The 26,994-nt window shown below is 46.0% G+C and overlaps 1 protein-coding gene across 1 annotated transcript in view; it reads right to left on the reverse strand.

Annotated features, from left to right (window-relative positions):
• Positions 1-23,355, reverse strand: part of GAS2L3 (growth arrest specific 2 like 3) — a 64,629-nt gene extending 41,274 nt beyond the window's left edge. The window contains exon 1 of the mRNA XM_082252691.1: positions 23,272-23,355. The gene's annotated coding sequence lies outside the window, so the exon portion shown is untranslated. The remainder of the gene's footprint in view (positions 1-23,271) is intronic.
• Between the last annotated feature and the right edge of the window lie 3,639 nt (positions 23,356-26,994).

The following is a 26,994-nucleotide window of genomic DNA, read 5'->3' on the forward strand; positions in this document are numbered from 1 at the left end:
TGAAACCCCACCAAAATTCTGGTTGTGTAATCATTGCCCTGCAAAATACATCACTGTTTAGCGATGTCCTGTGCAAAACCTCCAAAATACATTGGAAGCACATATTATAGTCTACTTAAAGTGAACATAAAAAAAATTGCTGTAACTTGTTTTCTTGCATAACTCAGTGACAGTAGCATTAAATTGTGCACATCTGAGAAGTCTCCTGAGAGAGGATCATTATTCCCTAACACTCTAGAAGAAATGAAGAACAGACTGGCCATTCAGGCATCCAGCATTGCACACTGGAAGCCTTAACATGACACAAGGGAATGGAACATTCCCCTCCCCACTGATCTGGAAACATGCATGTCACTAAACTCCCACTCAAGCTAGCAGAGCATATGAAATCTGAAACCAAGGGGTCAAAGATTCCTCTATGGAACAGGGGTACAATAATTCATCTGTTCTAGCAGGACAGGCTCCCATGGTCGATAGCATATTGGGTCACTCATTACAGTACAAAAGAAAAAAAAAAAAATCAAACACTAAAAAGATGGAAAATGAGCTCATGCAGGCCTGATTGACTAGAAGGTTGTGCAAGAAGATTAGGCAACAGCTGGGGTGAAATACCAGTCAGATAAAAATGCTAAACACGTACACATTGCCCATTTTTATATATTGCATTTTATTTCATATTAAAATTGTCCTGCTTCTAAAAATGCTCTCGCTGGCAGGCATGCAACAAAGTCAGAAACTTCTGCCCTGCATACTGGGTTCAGGTCAGTTACCTAAAAGTTAGTGGGTCAGCATGACAGCCAGTAAGCATTTTTGGGAGGTCAGCATTATCATGCGCTATAAACAAAAAAAAAAAAAGAGCGACAATTTTGCAAAAACAATATTTTTCAAATTTTTTTATATGAAATTCCCAAAAAAAAAAAAAAAAAAAATGTAAAAATCAAAAATTTAACATTTTAGGCCACTTTGCTTTATGCTACATATGTTTGGTAAAAAAAAAAAAAAAAAAAAACCGCAAAAAGCGTATTTTGATTGGTTTGCGCCAAAGTTATTGCGTTTACCAACTTAGGGAAAGATTGTCATTTTTTTTAACGAGTAATGGCGGCAATCCGCGATTTGTTTTGCGGGACTGCGACATTGCGGCGGACAGATCGGACCCTTGGCGGACATCGGGTCCACCGGGCACACGCGCAGGGGGGTCCGTGAGCGAGCGGGAGCGCGCCTCCGGCGGCGCACACTCGTTCCCTAGAGCCTCACAGGCTAGCGACATAGACCTACGTCACTTTGCCTGTGAGGGGCTGACTGCCGACATAAATCGTCGTTAGGCAGTCGGCAAGTGGTTAAACAGCTATTCCAGAAACCAAGTGATCAGTGTGCTAATAATGTTATGTAGCATAACACTGCAATTATGCAATTATTCAATTTAGTTTTTTTTTTTTTTTTTAAATAAAAAACATGCTTATACTTACCTGCTCTGTGCAATGGTTTTGCACAGAGCAGCCCCAATCCTCTTCTTCTGGGGTAATCCGCCAGGGCACCAGGCCCCCTCTTTATTGGGTGCCCCCACAAAAAGCCCCATGTCACGGCTTTTGATTGACAGCAGCGGGAGCCAATCAATCTGTCCAAATGAGAAGAACAACAGGCGCTGGAGCCACTGCGCTCGTGCACATCTCTGGATCAGATTGGGCTCAGGTGAGAAAAAGGAGAGGAGCTGCAGCACAGGTGGTTTTTCACCTTAGTGCATGGAATGCATTAAGGTGAAAAACCTTAAGGCTTTGCAACCACTTTAATCTAAATGTTCTGTAACCTACTTCAGTCAGAATCCAGTGAGTACCTTACAGGGTCACTGGGAGTGTAGTTCCTGAAGAATGTGCGGTGTGGTTTCCTCTTGCTCTGTTTTTGGCATCATCAGTCATGAACAACCTTCCCAGAAAGGTTTGAATTCGATTGATGGCTAGGAGGAATGTATTAGTAATGACATTTAGTTTACATAAGACCTTCAATATGTGAGGGATAACAAGCATAAACTGAGTGCGTTTTGGAATTGCTCTTTTGCATCACAAGCAGGTGTTCTCAGATTATTAGTTTACTAATAGAAAGGGGCTGGGGGTACTGATGCACTACATCACTGCCTGAAAGAGTGAAATAGGCATCCATTTTAAAAATAAGCTGTCCCTGACTTCTGTAGCTGCTTGTACTTTGAAGTAATTCATTCTAAATAAACTTCAAAGATCACCAGAAAGACTCCAAAGTCCAGTTTCAGTCAGTTTCCAACACTTTACAACAGCAGTTCTTAACCAGGGATTCCATGAAACCCCGGGGTTCCTCTAGAGGCCAATAAGGGTTCCTTGAGCAGAGGTTTACTGATCTCCTGCCTGATGGTGCTTATATAGTTCTGGTGTGGGGACCCTACAGTTTTCAAGGTTTACATTCCTTGTTAGGCTTAAATATTATTTATAGACAAATAAAAAAACACATGGGTTTAAGTATCTATTTCCTTCCTTAATTACAAGATGTATTAAAGTGGAACTAAACCCACAACAGTAAAATTAGTCTGTATATGCAGTAAAGCATGCTTGTTATACTCACTGTAGAACCTAAGGGGTTAATCCTCTGCATTATATAAAACAGCTGTTTTATCCTGTCTTCTCTGATCCTTCCCTTCTTCCACTGTCCCCAAACCATCTCATGATAGAGTCTTTGGAGCAAGCTGCATATGCTCAGATTGATGTGTATTGCAGTTTTTTTTTTTTTCCTTGGGAAAGTGCATGTGATCAGCAGTGACAATCAGCAGTGTCTAGACAGAGTCAGGGGTCCTGCAGCCTCAGAGGACAGTAAGGGGAGAGTGAAAACTCCTCCTACAAGCTTAACCAGTGCTCTGCTGGACACAAATAGAAGTCAGTAGATATGACTTTTTTGCAAGGGCTTCTTTAAATGTTAGGACTTGAAATATATTTTAAATCTTTTTAACTCTTTTTAATTTTAAGGGTAAAAGGTTTGGTAAAAGGCTACCTTAGCTTAGATCCACACTTAAGGATGCGTTTATGCGATTTTGTGGGTTGTTTTTTTTTTTTTTTTGCATGTTCTTGTGCATTATCAGATTTGAGCATCCTTGTCTCGGCCAATTGAAAGATAGCTATTAGAGGAAGAGACCTTGATGGTGCAAATTTGGGCTCCCACCGAATTATTTTGGGGAAGGAAACATGCAATGGTGCCCCAAAGGAATTCCTATACTTCCTCTGAGCATTGAGCGACAGCACATTGCTCAGATACGAGAGGGCACAATAGAAAAAAACATTGAAATCTGGAGCCAAGCCTTGAAGAGGCTTCAAATTGCACAGTTGTATATGGGGTCTCAGAAACACAGCAACAGTGAAGAGTAAGGGTCCTTGCACATGGACAACTGAATCCATTGAACGGGTGGGTCTTTCCCCCTTCTGTGCAGCTTACAGGCTGTGGGTGAATGCGTCGGCAATAACACACTCAGTCCATGCAGTTGAAAAAGAACTTGTATTGAAGTCAATGGAAAAACAGTTCACAACAAGCCAGGTGGAAGAAAGCCCAACTGGGAACACTCACAGATCATAGCAACGTGGAGCGTAGCAGGTCTCTGCCAAGCTGACAGCATCTCTCTTGAGCGGGGGAATGTGGCCTGGCCAGTCCGAGCCCAAGTGGGAAGGTTTCCTAGAAGAGTGGCAGGTCTCTATGCTTTCCCTACTTGTGTAACCTTTCCTGACACAAATACTGTCCTTGACAGATGGGGGATCTGTCTCCACACTACCTACATGCTAAATGCATGCCAAACTCAGTATGCAGGATCTTAAATAGACTCTGCCTCACCCAGAAAAACCACAGAGGAACCATGTTCCTCCTGACTTCCTCCTCCCCCTGCAGTGCCACTGCGGCTGAGCGTCACCTGCAGTGTAGAAATATACTGCACCTGCCTAAAAGCCTCCAATAGACATGAATGGCTGTGCGATGCTGTATGCAAGTATACTATAAAACACAAGTATAGTGTTTGCAAAAAATAGTTTGCCTGTACACAATACGAGTTTACGATAGCACTATTGCATACATGAGTATAGCATTGCACAGCCATTCATGTCTACGGGGGGGGGCTGTATACTGCACCTAGGCTGCCCAGCCAGGAAAAAGATGGTGGCATTTGTGTTGAACACTCTTGCCAGTGTGCAAGGACCCTAGTAAAAATGGCTGAGATTTCTGTGCCTCTGTTTTTTTGCTTTGAAGACACATTGCTCTACAATGCCTATAGCTACAGGAGGTGATTTGGATGCTGGTTTTAGGCTAGGTTCACACATGCTCAACTGCGATTTGCAGTTAATTTTTAACCACTTCCCATCCGGGCCAATTCTGACACTCCCCCTCCTACATGTAAAAATGTACTTTTATTGCTAGAAAATCACTTACAAGCCCCAAACACACACAAATGTATTATATATATATATATATATAAAAATTTGCTGTCAACACACAGCCATTAATGTCTAAACACTGCCAACAAAAGTGAGTACACCCTTAAGTCAAAATGTCTAAATTGGGCCCAATTAGCCATTTTCCCTCCCTGGTGTCATGTGACTGGTTATTGTTACAAGGTCTCAGGTGTGAATGAGGAGCAGGTGTGTTAAATTTGGTGTCATCGCTCTCACTCTATCATACTGGTCACTGAAAGTTCAACATGGCACCTCATGGCAAAGAACTCTCTGGGGATCTGCCGCCTCCAAGTCATCACTGTTGGGTATTGACTTCCTCTCCGCAGGAGTAGCTAGGCATAAAGACTTAGTCAAAAGAACAAAGCCGTTTGCATATACACACCCATGGGGGCTGTCCCATCTGGTCAATACCCCCCTGCAGTGACCACTCCCAAGTCAGTTTGGTAGCATAGCAGTAGGTAATAAGAACACAAACCCAAAAGAGGGGCAGGGCGGCGACTGTCGGAGGACTCAGAGTCAAGTCATCACTGTTGGGATGTCCCAAAGCAGTATAGACATGAGCGGTGGGAGACGCAACCGTAGAAAAGGCAACGCAGTACCCACATCAGAGAAAGGAATCTTACATGCACAGTAAGAGAACCTGCTGGGCAACAGAAAAAACAATGCTTAACAGGAGCAACAGCCCAGGAAAGCAAACACCAACAGCCAGGGACCCACAAAAAAACAAGGGTCCTTCATGGCACTGCCGCACTGAGAACCTTGCGGCCAAACATCTACTTTGTAGAATTTGGAAAAAGTGTGCACCGACGACCAGGTCGCAGCCTTGCACACCTGGGCCACCGAAGCCCGATGCCAATAGGCCCATGACGCACTCACAGATCTGGCAATAGTCGCTGCAGATGCAGCCATGCCCTTCCGAGGTCCCTCAGGAAGGACAAAGAGGGAATCCGTCTTCCGAAAGGATTCCGTAGACGACAGGTAACGCTGCCAGTTCCGATACCCTGCGAGCCAAAGTGATCGCCACCAAAAAGGCAACCTTCCTGGACAGCAGAGGCAACGATATCTTCCGTATGTTTTCAAACGGAACACCCTGTAACACGGACAGAACCAAGTTCAAGTCCCATGGAGGAAAGGGCTCCTTCCTGGGAGGAGCCAAATGTCGCACACCTTGAATGAAGGTACGAACCAGGGAATGAGACGCCACAGGGCGTTGGAAAACAACAGCCAGTGCGGACACCTGGCCTTTTATCGTGGCCAGCGCCAGGCGCTGGTCCACCCCAGACTGGAGGAAGGCCAACACTCTCGACACCGAGTACGAGCGAGGGGAGAACCCCCTGGACCCAGGCGAAATAGGCCTTCCAGGTACGGTAATAGATCTTACCAGAGGAGGTCTTCCTAGCCTTGACAAGGGTAGGGATGACCTCAGGGGAGAGACCCCTGTCCCTCAGGACCTGGGTCTCAACAGCCAGGCTGTTAAAGCCAGCGACTGTAAAGCAGGATGGAAGATCGGACCCTGAGACAGGAGATCTTCCCGCATTGGCAGCCGCCACGGAGGCGCCACTGCCAGGTGAACAACGTCTGCGTACCAGGACCGGCGTGGCCAGTCCGGCGCCACCAGAATCACCAGGTGCAGATCCGAGGCTAACCTGCGGAGGAACCTGGATAGTAACTGAATCGGGGGAAAGGCATACATCAGACGATACTGATGCCAAGGGGCCACCAACGCATCCGAGGCGTCTGCCAGAGGATCGCGCGTTCTTGCCACGAACCTTTCCACCTTTTGGTTTAACCGAGATGCGAACAGATCCACGTCCGGGGATCCCCACCTCGCACACAGCATTTGGAAGACCTCCGGGTGCAGGGACCATTCCCCTTGGTCCAGGGTCTGGCGGCTCAGATAGTCGGCCTGCCAATTCTCCACACCCGGAATGTGAACTGCTGAAATCGCCGGGACATGAGTCTCGGCCCAAGACAGAATGTCGGTCACCTCCCGGGCCGCCCGGGCACTCCTGGTGCTTCCTTGGTGGTTGATGTAAGCCACCGCGGTAGCATTGTCCGTCTGTACACGAACAGGACGGCCCCGAAGTCGGTCCGACCACTGGAAGAGAGAGTTTTATCGCTCGCAATTCCAGCACATTTATCGGCAGAGAGGACTCCTCCTCCGACCAAGTGCCCTGGGCAGACAGATTGCCCAGGACGCCACCCCAGCCCGACAGGCTGGCATCCGTGGTAACCACCGTCCACAATAACGGACGGAATGACTTGCCTTCCGACACCGTCGGGGACTGGAGCCACCACAGAAGAGCCAATCTGGTCTGACGACTCAACGAGACAACCAGATCCAGGGACTGAGGCAGTCTGTCCCACCTGGCCAGGATCTCCGCCTGGAGAGGCCGCATGTGAAACTGAGCAAAGGGTATAGCCTCGAAGGTCGAAACCATCAACCCCAGGCCCCGCATACAGGTCGAGTGACAAGGACGGATTGTCCCTGAGGGACCTGATCTCGTCCTCCGGCAAGAACACCTTTGCCTGAGCAGAGTCCAGAATCATTCCCAGATAGGGAAGACGAACCGATGGCGACAACGTCGATTTCTGAACGTTGATGGTCCATCCGAACTCCTGTAGCGTCTGTACCGTGGTGGACAGATCGCGCAGAAGGTCTTGGCTAACACTCGATCTCAGAAGAAGATCGTCTAGGTACCCCAAGACCGCAATGCCCTGTGCCCTCAACAGGCCCAGAACCGGCGCCAGCACCTTGGTAAAAACCCTTGGAGCCGAAGCGAGACCGAAAGGTAACGCCACAAACTGATAGTGGTCCTCTGCGATAGCAAACCAAAAGGTACCTCTGGTGACCCTCGAAAATGGGGATGTGCAGATACGTATCCTTCAGATCCATTGAGGCCAGGAATTCTCCTGTACTCAGGGAGGCCACCACCGAACGGAGAGACTCCATTTGAACCTTTTGAACTCGCACAAAGCGGTTCAGCGCTTTCAGGTCCAGAATCGGACGCACTTTGCCCTCCTTTCTGGGCACAGTGAACAGATTTGAATAAAATCCTCGAAACCTGTCCTGATGAGGCACCGGGACAATCACCCCCTGAGCAAGAAGGTCTCGCACCGCTTGGTGCAGATCCTGCAGACGCCCAGGAGGCAAAAAATATGTTCCCCGGCCGGGATAGGAATTCGATCTTGTATCCTGATCGAACGATTTCCTGAACCCACCTGTCCGAAACCCGGAGCAGCCAAGGTTGGAGGAAACCGCGCAAACGTCCCCCCACCCCGGAATTGGGTGAGGGCGCCCCTTCAGGCGGACTGACCCGCCAAGCCTGTGTTGCCCGACTTCTGCTTGCCCGCCCAGGGCTTCTTCTGGTTACCCTGGCCCTTGAAGGGCTTGCCCTTCGATTGGTTCCGAAAGGCACGAAAGAACCCCTGATTGGATTGAGACGCCGAACCCTGCTTGCCACGAAAGGACTTGTTCTTCGGGTTCTGGGGCAGCATAGTGCTCTTGCCCCCTGTGACGCCTTTTACCAGGGTATCCAACGCCTCGCCAAAAAGGCGAGAACCAGCATAGGGAAAATCAGCAACTGTTTTCCGCGAGGACTGGTCAGCCGACCAGCTCTTCAACCAGATAAGTCGACGGTTAAGTACCGAGACACTAGACAGGCGTGCTGACAAGGGGCCTCATTTAAGGCCGCATCACACAAATACATGATTCCTTGGTGAATTTGATCCACCATATCCAGCCTGGCAGGTGGAACAGCATCAGACACGAGGTTGCTCCTAAGCACCTTAGTCCAATCAGCCACCGCCTGAGCCACCAATACGGACGTGAAAATGGGTTAGAGCAACCAGCCCGCCACCGTATAGGAATGGCGTGCTAGGGACTCCAACCGCCGTTCCGTGGGATCCCGAAAAACCAGGGTATCCTCTGAAGGAACCAATGTAGCCTTGTTTAAGACTGCCACAGTGTGATCCACCTGCGGAGGCACACACCATCGTGATTCCATAGCCGGCGCAAAAGGAAAAAGCAATTTGAACCGACTAGGTACCAGGAATGGACGTTTTAAAGTGCACCACATTTCATTAACAGTGTAATGAAACTCAGCGGGACAGGGAAAAACCTGTGCCGACTTGCGGGTCCTGTGTGTCCCAAACGAGGACACTGCCCGGAGGACTGGGCTCATCCTCCAAATGTAGTGTTTCCTTTACAGAAACAATTCATCCATGGTCGCGCGCTCTTCAGGCGACCCCGGGGAGAAAGCATCAACCCCCTCCACCTCAGACCCCAGCGGGTCCAAGGATGAGCGGGACCCTGAAAAGGGCACGTATGCTGCAGCAGCCATATCACCATCTGAATCAGAAGAGAGAGACAATCTGGGCCTCTTTTTAGCAGCACGTTCAGCCATCAGCATTTCCATATTGGACACCAAGGTCGCCACTACAGCGGCCAAATCAGGTCTCAGAGGGGCCACAGGAGAACTGGGGTCCCCCACCAGAGCTGGGGGGAATTTTCTGTCCTGAGAATCCAGACGAAAAAAAAACAGTGCAATAAATTTGGTACTGCCCTTTTAAGACTGCTGCGTAGTGCGCAGCCCACCGCTACAGCGACAAAGACCCCCAAACAGGAGAAGAAAAAACTGAGCCAGAAATGACAATACAGAAGGTAATTGAGAGAGATAATCTGCAGAACACCGCAGAGTGTTACCACCGATGTTCTGCTTCAGAGGAAAAGGAACTGCTGACAGAGTGGGCTGAACTATAAGCTGCATGACTCAGGGAAAATAGCTGCCCCATAGGACTGAATGGAAGGCTCCGGCAAAATGGGCGCCGAACATGCGGTCGGAACGATCGTTCTGCTACTGTAAAATGGCGGCGGATGGCGCCAAAACAGCATGTAGTATTGCCCATAGTGAAGAAACATGCCTGCCCATACTTAAAATGGCGGACCGCGTGGTTTACCCTGCTGCGGCTGCCACACACACCGTCTGCGCCCCCAACAAGCACCGAAGTGACACAGGGAAGGGGACCCCCAAAAACATACAGCACCGCAGCGCATGCACAAGCGATCCCCGCAGGGACCGCATCAGAGAGTCACACAGGCACAGACATGGGGGACACACAGCAACACAGGACTGCCACCCCACACAGAAGTACTTACCTGTACTAGATGGCGTGGGGAGCCTCTCAGAACGGAAAGCCGCTGTCCTCATCTGACAGGGAGTGCCGTTAGCCAGGGACATTACACTGCAGCATCGCAGATGTGTCCTGTGAGGTAGCCACCTCACGGCTGCATCCCTGCTGCGAGCAGGGATTGGTCGTTCATAGTGCCAGGACGAACCATGGCTGAACGCTCGATGGCGGGCTAGGGGTCCATCTGACCCTCTGCCCTGGAGAACCAGGGCGGTCAGTCCGAATCCCAGCACCGCATGATCCAGATTCTTCCAGAGATCCGACTAAAAACTAAAAGCTGACAAAATAAACAGCTAGTAAAGTAAGAAAAAAACTGACATTTTCAAAGAAAATCAAATAAAAGATTAGTTAGGCTGAGACTGTAGCCCCAGCACAGGGAATCCTAACTACTCCTGACGCTAGGCAGAAAGAAACAGAGTTGGGAGTGGTCACTGCAGGGGGGTATTGACCAGATGGGACAGCCCCCATGGGTGTGTATATGCAAACGTCTTTGTTCTTTTGACTAAGTCTTTTGACTAAGTCTTTATGCCTAGCTACTCCTGCGGAGCGTCAATACCCAACAGCGATGACTTAGAGGCAGCGGCAACTGTCGGAGGACATAAGAGAAAAGAATTGTTGCTCTACATAAAAGGTGGCCTAGGCTATAAGAAGACTGCAAAGACCCTGAAACTGAGCTGCAGCATGGTGACCAAGACCATACAGCGGTTTAACAGGACAGGTTCCACTCAGAACAGGTACTTTTCTTGTATAATGTGAAAGATGATGTTACGCAAAGTAAATAGATACCCAACATGGCACACTTTAAAATTGTGTCTGCCTGTAGAATGGCGGCAAACTTCAGTGCTTAAAATTCTGCATAGATGATGCTTTAAACACCTTTATAGGTTACCAGTTTAGAGTTGCACAGGAGATCTGGTGTTGTTGATCTCGTTCTGACATTTGCTACAATACCTCACAGGTGTGGTGCGATCACCGTTTACATGTGTGCAGGAGTACTGTATGCACGGTGCAACAGGGGCGCTTTAAGATTTATTTCATAAAAATTATTTTTTCCTTTTACACTTTTTTTTTTCCTTTTCTTTTGATTACCTTATTCCTATCACAAGGGATGAGCAACATCTCTTGTGACAGCATTGGCCGTGACAGGTCCTCTTTATGGAGAGATCTGGGGTCTATTAGACTCCTAAATCTCTTGCAGCAAATCAGATACAGATCGGTCTGATCAGCTGCTTTCCTGGCAGCTGGTGACCAGATAGAGAGGCTAAACCAGAAGTGACAAACTATTTGTTGCTCCCGGTTTCCGGGATTACAGAGAGAGGGGAACGACATCAGTTCCTTTCTCTCTGTTAAGGGCTGCAATCGCCACCGGCCGCAAAGCTCCCGGGCTCCGCAATGGGATGGCAGAGCCTGGGAAAGCCGCTTGCACTAGCCGGAGAGGGGGGGGGTGGGACCCCCTTCTGCCACATGCAGAAGTGATCGAGTAGCTAATTAGCCACTCGGATCACTTCTGCCTGAAAAGATACATTCTGGGATGTATCGGTAGGTCCAGGCATCATTCCGGTATAACCACTGAAACCGTCCTCCCGGCGGGAAGTGGTTGCAAGGGGCCAGGTGCAGTTTTGTTCACCGGTTTAGGTGCAAATTTTTACTTGAACTCACACCTGAACCGGACCTAAAACCACACAGGAGTCTTTAAAAAAACGGGACTGTGGCTGCCCCAGGCGTGTGAACTGGTTCCACTGCAAGCTAGTCCAGTTCATGGGTTATGCAAATCGGATGCAAATCAAAGTATCCAATTTGCATTTATGTGAACCAAGCCTTAGGCCTCATGCACACTGGATGGTTTTACAGCTGCTGCTTTTGGCTTCCGACTTTTTTTCTGCAGCCAGTAAACTCCCCAGCATGTTCTGTTATCAGCGCTTTTTGGCAGGGGCGTTTTCTGGCTGGAAAAAAAACCCCAGAAATAGTGGTTCCTAATACTTGATCAGAACATGTGAATACTTTAGCCTGGGCACAGGTTTTTTGTTTCATATATATTTTGACTAAAGTATACTTTCATCATAAAGAACCATCAAGCGATAAAAACTGGAAAAAAGAAAGGGGTCAGTATTGTAAATAGTAAGTAACATCTCCACTTGCCTCTTCTAGATTCACTCTACACTGCAGAAGAGCAACAAAACGCTGTATCTGACAGCATATTAGAACACTAATGTTTTATTGATGCTGTGTACGACTGTAATAACACCGAAACTAAACCAGTAACAGGTGGAATGCAAGAAACAGAATTTATAGATCAAGTCTCTTCAATGAATAAGGGCAATACAGGGAACAATACAATAATCAAAGAACTTCTAGTCCTGTGGTTGGGGCAGTAGCTATTCATTGCAGTGGTCTATGTGGGCGGCTACTGAATGGAAGTCATTGCAAGATTATTGCCAGGCATGCAATGCCAAGGAATTTCTCCACTAGAAGACTGCCCTGTGACATTTTGTAAACAGAACTTCTTTGTAACAAAATTACATTTCAGGATCTATCAAAATTTCCATGAAAAACATGAATATAGAAATAAATACCAAAGCCGGGATTCTCAAAATATTTCATAGTTGGGTAGGCTCATAAGAATGAGTCTTCAGGGCATGTTAAACTGATAAGAATTTTAATAGCAATAGTCAGGGCTTGCATTTAAAAAAGGTGAAATTTGTGATGGCTCGGGGTCAATTCTACTCTTCTACATTTTTTAAAGGTTTAACCAATGTGTTATAGCTTTTGTAGCTCTTTATATAAAATATTTAATATACAAAACATTTTTTTCAGAGTATACTAGTGTATATATATATATATATATATATATATATATATATATATATATATATATATATCACACACACACACATATATATTTCCTCACAAGTAGGGATGGGCCAAACACCCCAAACTGCGAACCCCACTAAAGTCTATAGGAGCCGAACAGGACAAACCAAAAGTTCCTGTTTTGAGAGGTACATGCAAGTAATTGAATAAAAGTGGTATGTTAGGCATCCGGGTACTGCCCTAGGAGACATGAATCAATAAAAAAAAAAAAAAATTGTAAAAAAACAATAGTTTTTTTTCAGAATTAGTGATTCTAATGGTACAACAACAAAAATGAAAAGTTCCTTTGAATATAGTGCCTAGGGGGTCCCCTAATGTGCCTGTGAAGTGGCGCATCTGTAGCATGTATAGATCATGCTGCAACAAAAATGACATTTCTAAAGAAGAAAAAAAAAAAAAACACTACGAACTAGTTCGTAGACGCTCCGACTTAGAAAAAGGTTCCTGCACTACTTTTGGGTGAAGTCGGAGCGACTTGCATTGACTTCTATTATGAGAAGTCGTTTGCAAGCCGCGATGAAGTCGTGCTGCACGGGCGACTTCAAAGTCGCCCAAAGTCGAGTCGCGGTAGTGTGACCTGGCTCTTAAACAATATAGAATAAAGATACAAAGTAATATGTTACTTTTGTATCATTCTTTTTATTCACCTACAGTTTAAAAGAATAAATGTCGATCTGCAGCTGATGTTAAAGTGGTAGAAAACTCAAAAAAAAAAAAAAATCACATTATAAAAGGACTTGCCTTGAAACGAAGCCCTCCCGTGGCACGCTGTCCTCGCTGCAGAGGCTTCCATCTTCACCTGCTCTTCCTTGGAGGTTCACAGCCTGCGGCCACCCTGTTATGATGTCACGCACGTGCATATGCGCAGAAGTCTCGGCCGCGGCACACAGCTCTGAAGGAACAGTATGGGTATGTCATTCCTTCAGCACACATGAGCCAGCGACATCACCGGCTGCTACTCGCTAAATAACTCCTAAATGGTGAATCTTTAGCAGATATTAATTTTACCCACAGCCTGGTAAGCTTTATTATAAAAATTTACCTGTAAGTAAAAATAAAATAGGAGGAGGAGGAGTTTACTACCACTTGAAAACAACCTGACAGGTAAAACCCATTGCAAAACGATTGCACAGTGCAGGCGAGATGGACAGACACTATATTACCAAAAGCATTGGGACTCCTGCCTTTACACACAAAAACTTTAGTGGCAATCCCAGTCTTAGTCCGTAGGGTTCAATATGAAGTTGGCCCAGTCTTGCAGCTATAACCGCTTTAACCCTTCTGGGAAGACTGTCCACAAGGTTTAGGAGTGTCTATGGGAATGTTTGATTATTCTTCCAGAAGCGCATTTGTGAGGTCAGGCACTGATGTTGGAGAGAAGGCCTGGCTCCCAGTCTCCGCTCTAATGCATTCCAAAGGTGTTCTATTAGATTGAGGTGCAGGCCAGTCAAGTTCCTCCACCCCAAACTCGCTCATCCATGTGTTTATGGACCTTGCTTTGTGCACTGATGCACAGTCATGTTGGTACAAGAAGGTGCCATCCCCAAACTGTTACCACAAAGTTGGGAGCATGAAATTGTCCAAAATACCTTGGTATGCTGACACCTTAAGAGCCCGTTCACACCAATACGACTTGTCAGGCGACTTGTCAGCCTGACAAGTCGCGGATCGTCGCGGTCCATTGTGTAATACAGGAACGAATCTAATAGGAGCGACACAAGTCGCTCTGACTTAGAAAAAGGTTTCTGTACTACTTCGGGGCGACCTGGAGCATTCATTTTATGAAGTCTGTGCAAGTCGCGCCGAACGCGACTTCACAGGTCGCCCCCTAAGTCGGATCGCCATAGTGTGAGCCGGCTCTAAGAGTTCTCTTCACTGACACAAAGGAGCCAAGCCTAACTCCTGAAAGACAACCCCACACCATAATCCCGCCTCCACCAAATGATTTGGACCAGTGCATAAAGCAAAGGTCAATAAAGACATGGGTGAGCGAATTTGGGGTGGAGGAACTTGACTGGCCTGCACAGAGTCCTGACCTCAACCCGAGAGAACGCCATTGGGATGAATTAAGAGTGGAGACTGCGTGCCAGGCCTTCTTGTCCAACATCAGTGCCTGACCTCACAAATGCGCTTTTGGAAGAATGGTCAAACATTCCCATAGACCAGTGAGGCAAACCTTGGCATCCCAGATGCTTTGGAACAAGATTTTACATGATGCTCAACTACACTGCAGAGTGCATGAACATCATGGGAAATGTAGTTCTAAAACATCTGGGCTGACAAGGTTCTCCATCACTGCTATAGACACACTCCCAAACCTTGTGCACAGCCTTCCTGGAAGAGCTGAAGCGGTTATAGCTGCAAAGGGTGGGCCAATTCAATATTGAACCCTGTGGACTAAGACTGGGATGTCAAAGTTCATGTGTCCCAATACTTTTGTGTGTGTGTGTGTGTGTGTGTGTGTGTGTGGTTTATAATCACTATAAGCAATGACAAAGTTATTGCTGAATAGCAGATTTTTTAAAAATTTCTCTGCAGTGGTTAAAGACAACCTTTTCTTGAAAAGAACTCGGAGGCTGCCATTTCTGACTATTCTGGTTTCCTCTTAAAGTGGTTGTAAACCCACTTAAAATACTTTTACCTACAGGTGCTATAAATATCTCCTTAACTTGCACCGTTTAGGAGATATTTACAGTGCATGCAGCCGATGACATCATCGGTGCATGCATGCTGAAGGAACGGCCACCCGTGCCGTTCCTTCACAGCCCTGTGCCATGGACGGCAGCTCCCGCACACATGCGTGAGAGTGATGTAATCGCGCCTCTGGCCAATCAGATGACCGGAGGACGCAATCCAGTAAGCAGGATGGCCAAACATGTCGGTCTGCACTGCGGGGCTTCGTTTTTAGGTAAGTACTTCATAATGAGCTAGTATACGGTGCATACTAGCTCATTATGCCTTTGTCTTTACATGTTTTTTTTTTTTTCAGAGGGTTTACTTCCTCTTTAAGCCAGCCATAGATGGTTTGAATCTCTGCTGAACTGGCCAAGATTTCATCTACCTGTGGGCAGGCTTATTGTACCCAGGTCAATCCATTGATCAACTTTAGTACAACCAGCATGTTGGATTTCTAGCATGTTATTATAGCCACTAGCAATAATCACTGTGTTCTCCCAGCAGGGACAGCTACCCACACCCCACTGGGAGAACACAGTGCCTTTTAGGGAGGGATTCCCCCATCAACACTGTCTATGTTAATAGGAGAATCAAGTGATTTTCTCTTTCCCGCAACCCATGGCTGCAGGAAAGAGAAATCACATAATAATGGCCTGCCTTAGTCATGCGGACCCTTCTATTTTAAATGTTTTGCTTCACCAACACAGAACAAGTATGCAGGTAAAGAAATTAATTTACAGCTTTCTGGGTGTGCATTATATGTCCCAGAAAGTACTAAAAAAGTTTTCATCCTCTGTAAAAAATGAATGGACAGAACAATGAAGCAGTTTCCGATTTCTATTGTAAGCTACAAAGAGTGAGAAACATTATGTCATTGTCTCTTTGGCTGTCAGAGCAAAACGTGTGTGTGTGAAGGATGTGACCAATCAGGAAAAGGTTTCTGGCAACAAGAGAAATCCTTATGCCTTTATTCTTTAAAGAGGAAGTAAACTTCCATACATGCCTTTTACATAGAGGTAAGCTTTATTATAGGCTTACCTATAGGTAGTTTAAATATCTTCTAAACTTGCACCGTTTAGGAGATTTTTACATTACATGCAGCCAGTGATATCACCGGCGCATGCGTCTGCAGGAACGGCCAACCGTGCCGTTCCTTCCAAGCCCTGTGCCGTGAACGGCGGCTCCCACGCACATGTGCGGGAGTGAAATAATTGCGGTTTCAGCCAGTCACAGAGTCCACGAACCTGGGAGCCTCTGCAGCACTGGCATTGGAACAGCTTTGTTTTCAGGTAAGTTTCACATAATGTGCTAGTATGCAATGCATACTAGCACATTATGACTTTACCTTGCAGGGGGGGAAAAAAAGTCCATCAGTATACAAAACAGCTATGAATATTTTTTTTTGGGATGAAAATGTTTAAAGCTAAACTCCACGTATGCATACTTGCATTGGTCCAGCTTGGCACAATGTAATTATGCAGATCTCATACCTGAGGGTCTACTGGGGAAGAAGACAATCACTGTAATAGATGGGGCTTCCCCACTGCAAACTGACCACAGGGGATCACTTGCTCAGCACTGCCACTATTCACGCATCACCTTGTATTTTTTTTTCCAATAAATACAAGAATTTCTCTGATTGGACAAGGTGGAGAAAAGGGACATCACGATCACAATCTCTATCTTGTCGAATCATAAAACACTTTGCATTCACTATAAAAATACAAGGCATTCTATAAATGGTGGCAGTACCAAGCAAGCAACCCCTGTGGTATGTGTATAGAGGGTAAGCCATCTGTCACAGGACTCAAATATTTTGTCTATCACTGTAGTAGTAACGACTACTACAGTGTTTGTCAGATTCCACAGCGGCCCCTCAGGTATGAGATATGCATACTTACATCGTACCAAGACCCCTCACAATATAGAAAAGCATTCTGATCATCATCAGCAAAAAAAGACCCAAGAATAGCATGTCGGACAGAATTAAACTGCATGAAAAGCCAAAACCATCTTGGTAGTTTTGTATAGAGTAAGGGAAGGTTAGAAGAACCCTTAAGTTTTTATTGCTCTTTTCACTGGAAAGATTCATCCTTTCCATGTGCCTTGGTCTCCATTGTCACCAGGGCTGAGAGTGCAGGAAAAATGTAAATATTAGACTTGTCGCCAGAACAGGAATAGAGGGGAAACTGGCATTTACACACAAAGAAGCCTTCACATGACCAAATCGTCTATCCTGTTGGTCTGTGTATGGGCCTTACCAGATTTTGAAGTCCAATATCTTACTTGTTGGTCTGTGTATGGGCTTTACCAGATTTTGAAGCCCATTATCTTGCACTTGTTGTGTTGGTGTATGGGCTTCCCCAGATTTTGAAGCCCTATATCTTCTACTTGTTGGTCTGTGTATGGGCTTCCCCAGATTTTGATGCCCTATATCTTCTACTTGTTGGTCTGTTTATGGGCTTCCCCAGATTTTGAAGCCCTATATCTTCTACTTGTTGGTCTGTTTATGGGCTTCATCAGATTTTGAAGCCAATTATCTTCTACTTGTTGGTCTGTTTATGGGCTTCCCCAGATTTTGAAGCCAATTATCTTCTACTTGTTGGTCTGTGTATGGGATTCATCAGATTTTGAAGCCCAATATCTACTCGTTGGTCTGTATATGGGATTCACCAGCTTTTGAATCCAAATATCCTCTACTTGTTGTTGGTCTGTGTATGGGCTTTGCCATATTCTGAAGCCAAACATCTACTTGTTGGTCTGTTTATGGGCTTCCCCAGATTCTGAAGCCCAATATCTTCTAATTGTTGGTCTGTGTATGGGCTTCACCAGATTTTGAAGCCAAATATCCTCCACTTGTTGGTCTTTGTATGGGTTTGCCAGATTCCGAAGCCAAAGGCAAACAAAGTGTCAAATATGACTTCTCATATTTTTGAGCTTGGGCACTGTGAACGCCTGCTTCAGCAGTTACCCATGTTATCCAATGCAGCTGCTGATCACCATGGCACACTTTCAATTGGTAGCTGAATTGCTAAAGCCAACTACAAACAACCACAGAAAAGAAGCAGAGGTTTGTGGCTGCACACAATATTTGTCTTTCAAAGTTGATGGCTAGGACATGGCCCTAAGGTCGGCCATACAATTATAGATTTTTATTTTTGTTCAGCCTGCATCTAACCTATTCCTTTAGCCATGCTATGCAGTGAAGCTGGCTGAATCCCCCTGCTGGGCTATTGAATAACCAAACAGCAGTTGCATCTGATTGGCTGACAATTTTTCACCCAGTTCCTTGGATTTCCAAATAAAGGATGTTGGGCAGAAGGGGTTTGACAGGACCACCCACAAAGCTCATTTTCACCAGTTCACCAAGATTTGGCCAAAATTTGCAAAGTGTGTGGCCAGCTTTAGTGTGCATATACACCTCTGCCCCAATCCTTTTCTGGGGTCCCCCGTTGGCTCTCCAAGCCCCTCCTCTTTGGCAGGTCCCCCCCAGGGAAAGCCATTTTCACTATGGGAACCCACGCGTGCTTGCTCCCAAGCTGCCCATTGACATAGACTGGGCGACTCAACCCCATCCCCCCACTCTCTCATCATGGCATTTGATTGACAGCAGTGGGAGCCAATGGCAGCTGCTGCTGCTATCAATCTACCCAATGAAGAGGGAGACAGTGGCGAGAGCTGCTGCTGTTGTGCACGTCGCTGGATCAGATTGGGCTCATTAAAGAATGGGGGATGGGGGTGTAACTTAAATTAAAGTGGAGCTCCAGGCTCCTTCAGAAAAATTTAAAAGTCAGCAGCTACAAATCCTGTAGCTGCTGTCTTTTAATATTAGGACATTTACCTGTCCACGGATCCCATGATGTCTTCACCCCAGCCAATTTTTCCATGAACTTTCAGGTGCTGCCACTACCATTGCTTACAAGGGAAACCAGAAGTGAAGCCTTGCGCCTTCACAGCCGGCTCCCTACTGCGCATGTGCGAAGCGTGCTGTGCTTTGTGAATGGCCCAACAGCGGGGGAAGGAGGAGGGGGGGCCGAACTTCCAGGGTATGGGAGCAGGTACTTGTCAAAACCAGGTACCTGCTCCCTTACCACCCTCCCTTAAAGGTGCCAATTGTGGCACCGAAAGGGGGGGGGGCAGATAAGTGGAGTTTCCCTCCCCTTTTGGGTAGAGCTCTGCTTTAAGTTACCTTGCATTAAGGTAGAATAAACCTTGAGGCTTTAGAATCACTTTAAAGTGTTTGCAAAGGCTGGAGGATTTTTACATTCATACATTCTATGCATGAAGGTAAAAAAAAAAAAAAAAACCCGTGTGCTGCTCCCCCCACAACCCCCACTCGATCCACTGATGTGCACAAGAGCCTCGGCTGTCCCGGGACTCTCTCTCCTTATTGGCTGAGACGCTAGAGCCACTGGCTCCCACTGGGGTCAAGTAGTAAAGCAAATCTCCTGCGCTCGAGTCGAGTATGACAGAGGAAAAAGGGATACTTCAGACACAAATAGGAAGAAGCCTGTGGTCTTGCTGCCCCCTCAGGATCAAGGGTGTCCAGAACAAACTGGGAAAAAGACAAAAGAAAAGGGGCGCACCGACCTAGTGCATCACCACTAAAAACATTTATTAAAATATTAAAAATTATACAGTATACTCACAAGGCAGGTGTGATACACACATCAATATCGCACATAAAATCTCCAAGGTAGCCAAAGCCCCACACAAAGCTGAATGGCATGTAGTGTGCCGCATGAGGCTGCTATGGCTGGGCTGACGCGTTTCAGGAGCGAGCCCCCTTCCTCAGAGCCAGAAAAATTGCTGCAGCGCTGGCGGGGGACCCGAGAAGAAGAGGATAAGGGCTGCTCTGTGCAGATAAGTGTGACATAATGGGTGTTTTTTTTTTTTTTTTTTAAAGCCGAACCTTTAATACCACTTTATCAGTCTGAATAAGTGCTGGCTGCATTGGTTTTCTTTTTCAAAAGTTTTTTTTTTTTTATTTTAGGTTTTCCTGCCTGGAACACATTTCCTGTCTGAGAGTAACAATGCTCACACAGCATACGGAATATAGAGGAGCATCCTTGATCACCGTAAAATAATCTCCTGATGTGAACTACAAATACCCCGCATCTCCTCATCTTTATTACATGGGGAGGTGTTCTGTAGTTTACAGAAGAGAACGGGTGGGAGCTGATTATATTGTTCGAGATTTCAATTTAGTGAACAGGTTACAAGCATACTAGATTTCTTGCAGGATCAAGAGGTGTTTTTCTGATGTTCTGGAGAAGTAAATCAATAATGCTTCCGCCACATTTAGGACTGGTAAATTGAAATAAATTACATTTCCTCTTATAGATAACATTGCTTGGTAATTACCATTAGCATTTTGGCTAATAAAACATTATTCTACGAAAGAGAATGTAAGGAAAAAACTACTAGAAAGTCACATGTCATTGTATCACTGAGGTCTGAAAACCTATCAAAATGTGTAACATGGTTTCTTTAGTAACAGAACACATTGCTGACTCAGACGGCACAGGGAGACAAAATTTTAGCAGCGTGACTTCAACTCCCTGTCAGTGAGTCACCAGTTCCTCTTCCAGAGTTATAGAAGGGCCTCTCCATTCCTGAAATCAGGAGCCCTCCATCCCTCCATCCACACATACATTTCTATTGCGGATAAGATAAGGCATTCCTTCTACTGACAGCATGCATGCAATAACATAAGACAGCACAATAATAAGGTATGGAATACTGCTGACTGACATTATAAGGCAGAAGATAATAAGGGGAGCGCGATATAAAGCGAGGGATAATAAGGGGAGCGCGATATAAAGCGAGGGATAATAAGGGGAGCGCGATATAAAGCGAGGGATAATAAGGGGAGCGCGATATAAAGCGAGGGATAATAAGGGGAGCGCGATATAAAGAGAGGGATAATAAGGGGAGCGTGCCATCAAGAGAGGGATAATAAGGGGAGCGCAATATAAAAGGAGCGCAATATAAAAGGAGGGATAATAAGGGGAGCGCAATATAAAAGGAGGGATAATAAGGGGAGCGCAATATAAAAGGAGGGATAATAAGGGGAGCGCAATATAAAAGGAGGGATAATAAGGGGAGCGCAATATAAAAGGAGGGATAATAAGGGGAGCGCGATATAAAGAGAGGGATAATAAGGGGAGCGTGCCATCAAGAGAGGGATAATAAGGGGAGCGTGCCATCAAGAGAGGGATAATAAGGGGAGCGTGCCATCAAGAGAGGGATAATAAGGGGAGCGCAATATAAAAGGAGGGATAATAAGGGGAGCGCAATATAAAAGGAGGGATAATAAGGGGAGCGCAATATAAAAGGAGGGATAATAAGGGGAGCGCAATATAAAAGGAGGGATAATAAGGGGAGCGCAATATAAAAGGAGGGATAATAAGGGGAGCGCAATATAAAAGGAGGGATAATAAGGGGAGCGCAATATAAAAGGAGGGATAATAAGGGGAGCGCGATATAAAGAGAGGGATAATAAGGGGAGCGCGATATAAAGAGAGGGATAATAAGGGGAGCGTGCCATCAAGAGAGGGATAATAAGGGGAGCGCAATATAAAAGGAGCGCAATATAAAAGGAGGGATAATAAGGGGAGCGCAATATAAAAGGAGGGATAATAAGGGGAGCGCAATATAAAAGGAGGGATAATAAGGGGAGCGCAATATAAAAGGAGGGATAATAAGGGGAGCGCGATATAAAGAGAGGGATAATAAGGGGAGCGCGATATAAAGAGAGGGATAATAAGGGGAGCGCGATATAAAGAGAGGGATAATAAGGGGAGCGCGATATAAAGAGAGGGATAATAAGGGGAGCGTGCCATCAAGAGAGGGATAATAAGGGGAGCGTGCCATCAAGAGAGGGATAATAAGGGGAGCGCAATATAAAAGGAGGGATAATAAGGGGAGCGCAATATAAAAGGAGGGATAATAAGGGGAGCGCAATATAAAAGGAGGGATAATAAGGGGAGCGCAATATAAAAGGAGGGATAATAAGGGGAGCGCAATATAGAAGGAGGGATAATAAGGGGAGCGCAATATAAAAGGAGGGATAATAAGGGGAGCGCGATATAAAGAGAGGGATAATAAGGGGAGCGCGATATAAAGAGAGGGATAATAAGGGGAGCGCGATATAAAGAGAGGGATAATAAGGGGAGCGCGATATAAAGAGAGGGATAATAAGGGGAGCGCGATATAAAGAGAGGGATAATAAGGGGAGCGCGATATAAAGAGAGGGATAATAAGGGGAGCGCGATATAAAGAGAGGGATAATAAGGGGAGCGCGATATAAAGAGAGGGATAATAAGGGGAGCGCAATATAAAGAGAGGGATAATAAGGGGAGCGCGATATAAAGAGAGGGATAATAAGGGGAGCGCGATATAAAGAGAGGGATAATAAGGGGAGCGCGATATAAAGAGAGGGATAATAAGGGGAGCGCGATATAAAGAGAGGGATAATAAGGGGAGCGCGATATAAAGAGAGGGATAATAAGGGGAGTGCGATATAAAGAGAGGGATAATAAGGGGAGCGCGATATAAAAAGAGGAATGTGATATAAAAAAAGTGGGGGGTGAGAAGGGACATATATAAAAAGGGGGGGTGAGAAGGGACATATATAAAAAGGGGGATGAGAGGGGACATATTATATAAAAAGGGGGATAAGAAGGGACATATTATATAAAAAGGGGGATAAGAGGGGACATATTATATAAAAAGGGGGATGAGAGGGGACATATTATATAAAAAGGGGGATGAGAGGGGACATATTATATAAAAAGGGGGACAAGAAAGGACATCTTATATAAAAAGGGGGACTAGAAGGGACATATTATATAAAAAGGGGGACGAGAAGGAACCTAGGTAACCCCCCAGTAGCTGTAGTAGCACAGTGCAGTGCATTTAGTGAACAGCCCAGTAACAGTGTACAGGGGGTTTCCTGTGCCCCTCATCCAATCACAGCCGACCAATGCCATCACACTTCTGCCCTTATTGCCCTCTAATAGAAGCGGAGCACATATTGCAGTAAGCCTCGTAGTCGTACACGCAGTCCAGCCACATTACTCACTTGTCATTGGCGGAGTCCGGCTGGTATGGTCCCAGAGCTTAGTCATACCATCCCAGGCACAGCGCTGTCCTAATCACTGTCCACGGACTCCACTCACTCCTACCACAGCCCTGCAGTTCAGACAAGCCGCCTACCCAGCCCCAAACCCTCTCTTTAGCCTGATTGGTTATTCCTTACTTCGGGACTTCGAATTGGCCTATCGCAATGCGGTGTGTCGGCAGAGCGTGGCCCCGCCCCGGGCAGAGGTGTGAGTGTGTATGGGAGGAGGCGGTGTGTGAGGAGGGAGGATGGGAGTGAGCTGTGCATGGATGCAATGATCTCTGTGTGTACTTCACTCTCACAGCCGGGATATCACAGCACCGAGACTCCACAGTCTATGCGCACTTACCGGCTCTCAAAACGCCCAACAAGACAAATCCTATTCATTTCAATGGCCCCTGTTCACATCTGAGCGTTTTGACGCTGTGAGCAAAACGCCCAACACTCAAAAAAGTACATAAGCTTCTTTTTGGGCAGATTACAGGCGTTTTCCATTGGTCTCTATTCAATCTAACAACGCCTGCACAAAAAACGCCTGTAAATCGCGGTAAAAAATGTGCGAAAACGCTACGCTCAGGTGTGAATGTAGCCTAAAGGCATACTGTGTCAGTATGCATCCCATGCTAGTACATTATGTGAAGCTTACCTTAAAACAAAGCTCTTCCAGCGCCAACATGCCCACACTGCAGGGGCTCCCATCTTCAACCGTCTTGCTTCTGGGGTTTGCGGACTCTGGCTCTGTGATTGGCCGGAGCCACTATGACGTCACTCCCATGCATGCACGTGGGAGCAGGCGCTTGCGGCACAGTAATGGCACGGGTGGCTGTTTCTTCAGAGCGCATGCGCCCATGACGTCATCTGCTGCATATATAGAAAAAATCTCCATGGTGCACATTTAGGAGATAATTATAGTACCTATAGGTTAGCCTTATTATAGGTTTACCTATAGGTACAATCTATGCATGGGACTTTACTTCCTCTCAGGGCGTCAGCATACCAAGACATTTTGGACAATTTCATGCTCCCAACTTTGTGGGAACAGTTTGGGGATGGCACCTTCCTGTTCCAACATGACTGCTCACCAGTGCACAAAGCAAGGTCTATAAAGACATGGATGAGCGAGTTTGGGGAGTCCTGACCTCAACCCGATAGAACACCTTTGGGATGAACTTGGCCTTCTCGTCCACATCAGTGCCAGACCTCACAAATGTGCTTCTGGAAGAATAGTCAAACATTCCCATAGACACTCCTAAACCTTGTGGACAGCCTTCCCAGAAGAGTTGAAGCTGTTATAGCTGCAAAGGGTGGGCCAACTCAATATTGAACCCTACAGACTAAGACTGGGATGCCTTTAAAGGGATTGTAAAGTCTTGTTTTAAAAAAAATAAACATGTTATACTTACATCTGTGCAGTTGGTTTTGCACATTTTGGCCCAGATCCTTCCCTTCTTGGGTCGCTCTTTGCTGCTCCTGGCCCCTCCCTCCTGTCGAGTGCCCCCACAGCAAGAAGCATGGGGGCACCTGAGCTAAGTTGCAGCTCCATGTGTCTGATCCCTCTCTCTCCTGATTTGCTAAAAGCTGCAGGAGCCAATAGCGCCACAGCTGTGTCTCATCCAATCAGGAGGGAAAGTCCCAGATGGCCGAAGGACTTGTGGACATCCCTGGATAGAGATGGGGCTCAGGTAAGTATTCAGGGGACTGAGGGGGTTGCTACACACAGGAGGCTTTTTATCATACTGCATAGAATGCATTAGGATAAAAAAAACTTCTGACTTTACAACCCCTTTAACCATTTCTGGACCGCCCACCGCAGTTTTACGTCGCTATTTTGGCATTACATACCAGGGTTATGGCAGCAGATAGCTGCCATAACCCCGGTATTTTTTTACTGGGCGGGCGGTCCTTTTTTACATAAAAGTGGTCCCAGTGGCGGATTTGCCGCAGGATCACTTTTATAGGTGGCGGGAGAGGTGCCCCTCCCCTCCCTCCGCATCCCGGACATTTTCCCTACTTACCGGAGCCGTCGGTAAGGCAGGAAGTGGAGTAAGGGCAAGCTGGCCCCTACTCGACTCAATGGCCTTGGAGGACTGGAGCGACGTTGTACGTCACTTCCTCCCAATGGCCTTAAAGGGCCCATTATTTTTCATTTTTTTTGCTTTTTAGTGTAGATGTGAAATCTGAGGTCTTCTTGACCCAGATCTCACACTAACCACTTCCGGACCGCTTACGTTATATTTACTGCGGCAGGCTGGCTCGTACAGGCGAAACAACCTAGGTCTACGTCGCTCGCCTGAAGGCAGCCCGCCCCGATCGTCAGCATGAAAGCCAATGCGGGTGTCAGGCGGCTCCGATTGCCGTCTGACACCCACAATCATTCCCTGCTGAGAGAGAAGAATTGTCGGCTGTTGTAAACACAGATGACCGTTCTTCTCCCTGGGATGATCACAGAGCTCATGTGATCCTGCTATATAGGATCACATGTCTCCATGGTCATCTCAGAAGCCACGCCCCCCACAGTTAGAATCACTCCCCTAGGGTCACATTTAACCCCTTGGTCACCCACAGGGTTAACCCCTTCCCTGCTAATGGCCTTAGTACAGTAACAGTGCATATTTTTAGCACTAATTAGTGTAGTAATGTCACTGGTACCCCCAAAAGTGTAAAAAATGTCAGTTAGGGGTCCGATCTGTCCGCCGTAATGTCGCAGTCCCGCAAAAAATCACAGATCGCTGCCATTACTAGTAAAAAAAAAAAAAAACATTAAAAATGACAAATTTTTCCCGTAGTTAGAAGACGCGATAAATTTTGCGCAAATCAATCAAAATACGCTTATTGCGATTTTGTTTACCAAAAATATGTAGCAGAAAACAAATTGGCCTAAAATGTCAAAAAATTTAGATTTTTTTTTTTTTTGAGAATGTCATATAACAGAATGTGAAAATATTGTTTTTTTTTTTTTTTTTTCAAAATTGTCGCTATTTTTTTGTTTATAGCACAAAAAATAAAAATCGCACAGGTGATCAAATTCCACCAAAAGAAAGCTCTATTTGTGGGAAAAAGAGCACGTTCATTTTGTTTGGGTACAGCGTCGCACGACTGCGCAATTGTTCATTAAAGTAACGCAGTGCCGAATCGCAAAATAGGGCCTGGTCATTAAGGGGGCAAATCCTTCTGGTCTTAAAGTGGTTAAAGAGGACCTGTCAAGCTTATTTCTATTACAAGGGCCGTTTGCATTCCTTGAAATGGGAATGAAAGTGATCAAAAACATTTTTTTAAAGGGACAGTAAAAATAAAAGGTAAAATAAATTTAAAAAAAAAATAATTTTAAAGTGCCCCGTCCCTCCGAGCTTACGCGCAGAAGCGAACGCATACGCAAGTCATGCCCACATATGTAAACGGTGTTCAAACCACACATGTGAGGTATTGCTGCGATCGTTAGAGGGAGAGCAATAATTTTAGTCCTAGACCTCCTCTGTAACTCTAAACTGGTAACCTGTAGACATTTTTAAAACGTGGCCTATGGAGATTTTTAAGTACCAATGTTTGTCGCCATTCCACGAGCGTACGCAATTTTGAAGCATGACATGTTGGATATCTATTTACTTGGCATAACATTATCTTTCACATTATGGAAACAAATTGGGCTAACTTTACTGTTTAGTTTTTTGTTAAATGCAGTGAAAT

The sequence above is a fragment of the Pelophylax lessonae genome (assembly GCF_965119305.1).
Source record: "Pelophylax lessonae genome assembly, chromosome: 4".
In the NCBI taxonomy this organism is placed as follows: domain Eukaryota; kingdom Metazoa; phylum Chordata; class Amphibia; order Anura; family Ranidae; genus Pelophylax; species Pelophylax lessonae.